Source organism: Trichosurus vulpecula, chromosome 4 (assembly GCF_011100635.1).
Source record: "Trichosurus vulpecula isolate mTriVul1 chromosome 4, mTriVul1.pri, whole genome shotgun sequence".
Classification (NCBI taxonomy): domain Eukaryota; kingdom Metazoa; phylum Chordata; class Mammalia; order Diprotodontia; family Phalangeridae; genus Trichosurus; species Trichosurus vulpecula.
In genome coordinates, this window is record NC_050576.1 from 350737323 (window position 1) to 350746764 (window position 9442).

The following is a 9442-nucleotide window of genomic DNA, read 5'->3' on the forward strand; positions in this document are numbered from 1 at the left end:
TAAGTATTGTTTTAGGTTGTATTAATACCAAGAGGGCAAGACATATTAAGTCATATCAGCTCTCACAGATTCTCTGTTTTGATATTACTGTCACAATTACTTATTAAAGGCAATATGGAATAGTAAATAAAAAGTTGGTCTCAAAATCAGGAACATCTGGATTCAAGTCTTGCCTTTGGTACCTATTAACTATTTGAGCCTGGACAAATCACTTAACTTCTTAGGGCTCTCTAAATTACAACAACAACAACAACAACAACAACAACTACTACTACTACTACTACTACTACTACTACTACTACTACTACAACTACTGCAACTTCTGCTATGACTAAGGCTGCTATTACTATGAATATTCACCATTAACCATTCTCAATCTGAGAGAAATGCTTCATAGACCCACACTAGGTAAAAACAAAACAACACTAACAAACAAAAAATAACCTGTTATGAAGAATTGATATCTGTAAATTATTTCTCCATGTTTCTTTTTTCTTCCTTTCTGTAATTTCTTTCTAAAATATTTTTCTTTCATTTTCTGACTGGGTCTTCCTCTCTTGCCAAAGCTGGAATGCAGAAGTCACTTCCAGGTCTTATCTGACTATGATGAGCATAGGAGTTTGATCTTCTCCATTTTGGATCTACCCTATACACCCCTCCTTATGCAGCATGGTGCCCCTTCTCCAAGCACTCACTATATTGGTGTCCAATATAATGTAGTCACCAGGTAGGCTTAGTCCCCCGAAGATAAGAACTTCAAATCTCAAAAGATCCACCAGCCTCTGCTACTTTGATGGAATGGATTATAAGAGTGTACCACCTTGCCTGACTATAGACTTCATTCTTCAAAATGTTTATGTCTGTCATTGTGGTTCTTGTACAGTGAATATACTGTTAATGATCCCTTTAGTTTTATGCATAGCCAATTATATCAGTGTATTTTAAAAATCTCTAATAATAGCCTTCTCAAGGATGTGGAGAAATGTGGGTCAGAAGAAAATTGACAGGCCAATTTACAGGATTCACAGGTCATATAGTTTATAGTGAAAAGTGATCATGGAGATAGTTGAGCCTAGGCGTACTCTAAGGACACTAAGGCCAACAAATAGACCAAATTTCAAACCCAGGTTCTCTCCTTTTAAATTATTATTTTTTAAATGAACAATTATGTAGATACCTAAACAATCATATTAAATAAATTTTGAATGTATCAGTATCAGGAAGAGGGGTATTCCTCTAGTGACATGCTGACGGCTTCTCCCTTTGACTTTGCCATGATCAACATTTTCATTTTCTAAGTAAAAAGAAGACAAAGAAAGCATATTTATCAGATTGTAGATGGCATATAGCTAGGTGAGATTATAGATACACTGCATGACAGAATCAATCTTCAAAAAGATCTGGACATGTTATGACTAATAAAATTAAATTTGACAGGAATAAATTTAAATAATTGGATTCAAGTTCTAAAAAGTCTGCACATTTCAACATGTATATGATTATTATTGACATTTTTAAGTTATACATTAATTTTTTTACTTAAAACTTTAGGTGATTTTATTTTTAGAAATGCCCAGCTCTTTGGATTATGATAGAGACTCAAATTCTTATTGACTGATTTTCTGGAAGCAAAAATAAAGTATTCACTGGCTGTTCTGAGAATGACAGACTTTTACATATGGTATCCATGATTTTTTTGTTAGTAGCTATCATTTATACAAATAGGTAATGTAGGTATGGCATATGACATTTTATCACTATAATTATTATTGTTTTCACTGTCCCAGATCTGTAATTTCATAACTGTAGTGTATTCCTAGTGAGGAAAACCCTTCTACCAATGCATGCCAGCAATTGTTTAGCAATTTATAATCTTAGAGTTCCATAGGTGTCCTGATAAATTAAATCTCTTGACCAAAAGCAAGAATTGAACCCAGTTCTTCTTGATTCTGAGGCTGGTTCTCTATCAATCCAGTCATACTCCCATTCATGTGCAATGAATTATTTGTAATACATTGAAAAATGGCAATGTGCCACAGCATCTAGGAGATTGGCCTTAGAGTCAAGAGGACTTGTGTCCTAATCCAGCTACTGATATATGGCAGCTATATGACCATTAGTGGGGCCATCTCCAGTCATCCTGATCTATATCTTGCCAGTGGACCAAGATGGCTCCAGAGGAAAAAATGAGGCTGGTGACCTTGCATAGCCCTCCCCCACTTATAACCAATTGACTTGCAAGTCATGGCATCATCTTCCTGATGTCACTGTTCTCTTCTAGAATGAAGGACAAACAACATGACAACAACAACAACAACATTAATTCTCTTCTTCTCTCAGTACCCCAGGACATTCTCTAAGAAACCAGCTACTGACCAGATGTTAATATGCATCAAGATCAGGCATCTTCCATGCCTGGAATTCCTAATAGTTGTGAAATAATAACTTACTCCCCCTTCCCCGTCCAAACCAGCCAAAAGACCAAAAGAATACACAATAACTTGTTAGATCAACTATAGATAGATACAGAGATTGATAGATACATATAAACACATATATTCAAAGATACATTGTGTATATATGTGTATGTGTATATGAGAGGACCAACGATATCAAAAAGTGATATCTTGACTTGCAAGTGAATTGAATTTAAGTGAGGCAGAACTGCACAAAATCATCAGACTCACTCCCTTCCAGAGTCACTGAAATATGGTGGCAAGACAAAATTCAGGATAATTAGTGATGACACAGAATTCAGTGGATGACCTTGGCATCTTTGATGTCTGACCAGGCTCTAAGCATTCCATAGCACCTGCGTCAGCTGTGGAACAAATCGTTCGCATCTGCCCATTCTGCTGAGGGAAGTCATCACATACTTGTAATCATCCTCCTAACTAACCGAAGGGTTTAAAAGCTGTTGGTAACCATCAACCTAGCTTAATTCTTCTACTCAGATGGTTTTACAAGAGTATGGTTGCTGAGCATGCTACAGCTTTTTGGAGACACAGGTGAGAGTGGGGGAAAGGTAGACACCAAAGGTGAATGAAGAGACCTCAAAAGTGCTGTGCCTGCCTTCACACCAGACATGCTAGTCCTCCCTGAACACCCCATACACCCCATATATTTGGGCACATATTCTATTCCTGTTGTATACAATTACTTTTAAGAAATTAAATCTTAATACTGGGGGGGTGGAGCCAAGATAAGGGCTGGAAAGGAGGGACTTGCCTAAGGCTCACCCCCAGGACCCTCCAAACACCGATAAAAATGGCTCTGAACAAATTCTATAACTACAGAACCCACAAAATAGCAGAGGGAAGCAGGGATCCAGCCCAGGACACCCTGGATGGTTTCTGGGTGAGGTCTATTGCACGGAACTAGGAGTAGAACGGAGCAGAGCCCAGCATGAGCCGTGCCCGGACCAACTAGACAGGGAGCCGGTGGAACAGGTCCTAGCACCCTGAATCAGTGAGCTGTGGCAGTTACCAGACTTCTCAACCCACAAACACCAAAGACAACAGAGAAGGTTAGCAAGAAAAGCTGTTGGGACAGAGTGAAAAGAGTTTGCAGTTCGGCTACCATGTCGGGAGTGGCTGAGGTGATGCAGCTCTGAGGCTACTTACAGAGCTACAGCTGCAGTTGTTTCTGGCCGCAGGCCCACCTCGTGGGAGGAATTAAGTGGAAGATCTGAGCAGGAGTACAGAGACAGCTTAAATCTGAGTCCTGTCCAGGTTGGCGGATCTTGGGGGAGGAGTAGCACTGGTGTGGCAGAGCTTGCTGTGTAGAAATAACTCTGAAAACAACAGTGCAGTCCCTCAAGCTTGGGACAAAGTACTCTATACTCTATAAGTAGTCATACCCTAATGAAAAACTCAAGGGTCAAGTAAATTGGCTGGGAACATGGCCAAGCAGTGAAAACAGACTCAGATTCACACTCAGACTTTGGAATCTTTCCTTGGTGACAAAGAAGACCAAAACATATAGTCAGAAGAAGTCAACAAAGTCAAAGAGCCTACATCAAAATCCTCCAAGAAAACCATGAACTGGTCTCAGGCCATGGAAGAGCTCAAAAAGGATTTGGAAAAGCAAGTTATAGTAGAGGAAAATTGGGAAGAGAAATGAGAGTGATGTGAGAAAACCAGGAAAAAACAAGTCAATGACTGGCTAAAGGAGACCCAAAAATACTGAAGAAAAAATACCTTAAAAAATAGACTTACTGAACATGCCAAAGCGCTCCAAAAAGCCAATGAGGAGAAGAATGCCTTGAAAGGCAGAATTAGCCAAATGGAAAAGGAGGTCCAAAAGACCACTGAAGAAAATACTACCTTAAAATTAGATTGGAGCAAGCAGAAGTTTGTGACTTTATGAGAAATCACGATATTATGCAACAGAACCAAAGGAATGAAAAAATGGAATACAATGGGAAATATCTCCTTGGAAAAACCACTACCCTGGAAAATAGATCCAATGGAGATAATTTAAAAATTATTGGACTACCTGAAAGCTATGATAAAAAAAGAGCCTAGATATCATCTTTCAAGAAATTATCAAGGGGAACTGCCCTGATACTCTAGAGCCAGAGGGTAAAACAAAAATTGAAAGAATCTACTGATCACCTCCTGTAAAAGATCCCAAAAAGAAAACTCTTAGGAATATTGTTGCCAAATTCCAGAGCTCCCAGTTCAAGGAGAAATTACTGCAAACAGCCAGAAAGAAACAATTTGAGCATTGTGGAAACACAATCAGGAAAATACAAGATCTAGCAGCTTCTACATTAAGGAACTGAAGGGCTTGGAACATGATATTCCGGAGGTCAGTGGAGCTAGGATTAAAACCACGAATCACCTATCCAGCAAAACAGAGTATCATGCTTCAAGGCAAAATATGGATTTTCAATAAAATAGAGGACTTTCAAGCTTTCTCAGTGAAAAGACCACAGCTGAGTATGAAATTTGACTTTCAAACACAAGAATCAAGAGAAGCATGAAAAGGTAAACAAGATAGAGAAATCATAAGGGACTTACTAAAGTTGAACTGGTTTTTTTTACATTCCTACATGGAAAGATGATGTGTATAATTCATGAGACTTCAGTATTAGGGTAGCTGAAGGGAATACACATACATACATACATACATACATACATACATACGTATATATATATATATATATATATATATATATATATATATATATATATATACACACACACACATATATAGACAGAAGGCACAGAGTGAGTTGAATATGAAGGGATGATATCTAAAAAAATAAAATCAAATTAAGGGATGAGAGAGGAATATATGAGAGAGTGAGAAAGGAGAGATAGAATGGGGTAAATTAACTCACATAAAAGTGGCAAGAAAAAGCAGTTCATTGGAAGGGAAGAGGGGATAGGTGAGGGAGAATGAGTGAATCTTGCTCTCATCAGATTTGACCTGAGGAGCAAATAACATACACACTTAGTTGGGTGTCTTACCCCACAGGAAAGAAGGAAGAAGGAGATAAAAAAGGGGGTACAATAGAAAGGAGAGCAGATAGGGGGAGGAGGTAATCAAAAACAAACACTTTCAAAAAGGGACAGGGTCAAGGGAGAAAATTGAATAAAGGGGGATAGGATAGGAAGGATTTAGTCTTTTGCAACATGAGTATTGTGGAATGATATGCATGTGGCCTATGTTGAATTGCTTGCCTTCTTAAGGAGGGTGGGTGGGGAGGGAAGAGGGGAGAGAATTTGGAACTCAAAGTTTTAAAAACAGATGCTCAAAAAAAGTTTTTGCATGTACCTGGGAAATAAGATATACAGGCAATGGGGCATAGAAAGCTATATTGTCCTATGAGAAAGTAAGGGAAAAGGGGATAGGGAGGAGTGGGGGTGGGGTGACAGAAGGGAGGGCTGACTGGGGAACAGAGCAACCAGAATATATGCCATCTTGGAGTGGGAGGTAGGGTATAAATAGGGAGAAAATTTGTAATTCAAATTCTTGTGAAAATCAATGCTGAAAACTAAAAATATTAAATAAATTAAATAAAAAATAAATTAAATCTTAGTTTTTCCCTGTATAAAATAAGGATCAATGACAGATTTTGCTGCAATTCATTGGTTAATCAAACAATTGTAAATGATTATATGTGACAGACACCAAGATTTGGCACTGGTAATATAAGAAAAATGAGACAATCCCTATCATCAAGGAGCTAACATTCTTTTGGGAGAGGGGTAGCAAATACCACATATTCAAAGAAAAGTGAATGTAGGTAATATAAAATTAAGTATACAGTGTTTAGAGAATGACACCAATTAGGAATATAATAAGAATTTGAGGAATATGTTATTAAATATGATAGTCTAGGTTAAAAAATAGAAAGGTAGATAATGGAACAAACCAGACAATAGAGACTTACAAGCAATAAAAGTAATTGACCCAATGTTTAAAAAAAAAAGCAAATATAAATTACTTAAGAAAACTGCCTATTTGATAAAAAAATGGCTGGAAAAAGTAGAAAGCAATCTAGTAGAAATTAGGCTTAGACCTATACTGTATGCCACATTCTACAATGCATTCCAATTAAGTGTGTGACCTTATATTAAAGATCATTTAAAAAAACAGAGAAATAAATCAAATGCTTCTCATAGCTATAGGCAGGATACACATCTTTTTTTTCCCACATTTCAATTTACTTATTTTTTTTCAACATTCACTTCCACAAGATTTTGAGTTCCAAATTTAGGATAAGTATTTTTCATCAAATATGAGATAAAGGCAAATTCAAAAGACAAAATAGGTAGCTTTGATCACACTAAAATGAAAAGCTTCTACACAGTCAAAAATAATGCCCTTAGAATGAAAAGCAAGGAAGTCAAATAAAAAAAGTGTATATATATATTCTCTCTCTCAATCTCTCTCTCTCTCTCTCTCTCTCTCTCTCTCTCTCTCTCTCTCACTCACACACACACATACACACACACAAGCACACACATACAATAACCATTCCTCTTTTGATAAGTTACCAATGGAAATGATCAAAGCATTCTCAAAGTAAATGAAAAGAATTTACTGCCACTTGAAAAAATACTCCAAATCACCAACAACATAGAAATGCAAATTAAAACAATCTTGAGGCTTCATCTCATACCCTGAAAATTGACAAAGATGACAAAAATGGCAATAGTCTGTATTGGAAGGGTTGCAAGAAGATAGACACACTAATGCATTGTTATTGGAGCTGTGAATTGGTACAAATATTTTAGAAAACAATTAGGAATTAGCAAAAATGCCCATACTCTTAGACAGAGATTTTCCATTACTTGGCTTATGCTCCAAGGAAACCACTGACAAGAATGAAGTCTTCATATACATGGCAGCATTTTTTTATAACAAAGGAATAGAAACAAAATAGTTAACTATTGATTGGGAAATGCCTAAACAAATTGTAATTCATGAATATGTTGGAATATTACTGTGCCATAAGAAATAATGGATAGGATGAAGGTGTAGAAACATGGAAAGAGCTGCATGAACTGATACATACAGTAATAAATAGAGAAAAAGCACAGTGATCACATTAATGTAAATGGAAAGAACAAGAAAGCAGAAGAAAACCGAGTGAATATTTCAGAATTATAAAAAAGAAGAATGGCCCAAAAGAAAGATATGAGAAGAGACCCCAATCCACTGCTTTCAGAGACTGGGTAGTGCACAGGTCTTGAATATTTTACCTTTCTTTAAATTTTTTTCAATTTATTGTTCAATTGTGAGGTTTTTTGCTCTTTTTCTTTAATTAGGACAACTTTGATGATGAATAAAATACATCAGTAAAATCTTTAAAATACAGTGGACTAGTAAGCTAGAAGCCCAGGAAAGTTTAACTTTATGCGTTGTATTACCTCCCAAGAATATATAGACAAAAATAGAATAATTCTTGTACTTAAGAAGCTTACATTCTATTGAAATATAAAGAATGAAAAAGTCTATTGCGTATTGATTATGAATTCTAAATGGATGATTGTATATGACTATGAATTCTAAATTGGCATTTATTAACACTCTAAACTGAGTTGATTAAAATGTCAACTTTGAGCTTTTTTTTCTAATTTGTAAGAAATTTGTAAGGTATCCTCTCTGATTCTTGGTTAATAGAAAATGATGAACAACTAGGGCAAGGGAGCTTGGCTCAATTGATCATCTAGGAATGGCCACAATGTTTCTCCTTGTGTGGCTAAGCATATGTCCTTTTATTTATTATTGAATAAGCTATGAGTGTCTCATCTTGTTCAGTTTAAAAAACAAACTACAATAGGACTGTCTGATGTTAGGCCCAGCTATACAATTCTTGATTATGGAGGTGATGCATTTGTAGGTAATGGCACAGTCAATGGCTTAATCATCTTTGTGGGCAGCTGAAGTGGGGTGGAAAAGGAGGTCATTAGAGGTGAGTACTTTAAGGAACTGAGTGGTTAGGGTTTTTGATGGAGAATCAATAAGTATGTTAAATCCTCAAGAACAAGGACAAGGGTTGTGAAGCAGAGAAAAATTTTGAGCTAGATGCCAAAAGAAGGAAGGGGTATGACCTAGAGGTTGATAGAAAATCATTGCCAGGATATTTAGTAGGCAAAAGATATAAATAGGGGTGTACGGTATTCAGGGAAGACTAGTATCTCTGGTGTGAGGGCTGCTGAGCCCTTTTCAAGGCTGCTTTTCATCTTTGCAGTCCACTGCAAAGGTTGCCCAACTCTCATCTGTGGCTCCAAGAAGCTATAGCAAGCACAGTGGCAATACCCTGGTAAACCATTTTGGTGTATGGGCTAAACCAGGTTGGGTGTAACAAGGGGGTCTCAAACCCATCAGAAAGTTAGAGGAGTGTCTATTTCAAGCATATAAAAACTTCTCCCAACAGAACAGGTGGATGAGAACAATTTATTCCAAGGACCATGAATGTGGCTGAAGCAGACACTGTGGAGTGCTTAGAGCTTGGTTAGACATTGAAGACTCCAGGGTCATCCACTGCTTCTTGACAGTCATCTTGACTTTTGTCTTGCCCCTGGGCAACTCTGAAACAGGCCTATGGCGTTGCACAACACAGCTTCACTTAAATCCAGTTTAAGCATGTCAAAACACATCACCCATATTGTTATGTTAGTTCTGGCCTAACAGTAATCACCAAAAAATGGGCCCTGCATCAGCCAGAGCCACACCATCTATACATGGAGACATACATTGCAGAAAATTGAGAAATTAGAGAGCCAAGATGGCAAAGGAAAGTCAGTGACGTGCCTGAGCTCTCCCCCAAATTCCAATACCTTTAAATAATGACTCCAAAAAATTTCTAGAGGGACAGAACCCAAAAAAGCGAAGCAAAACAAATTTCTAGCCCAAGTCATCAGGAAAGATATGTCTGTTGCACCTAGGTGAGAGTGGAATACAGTCCAGCAGTGGCCAAAAC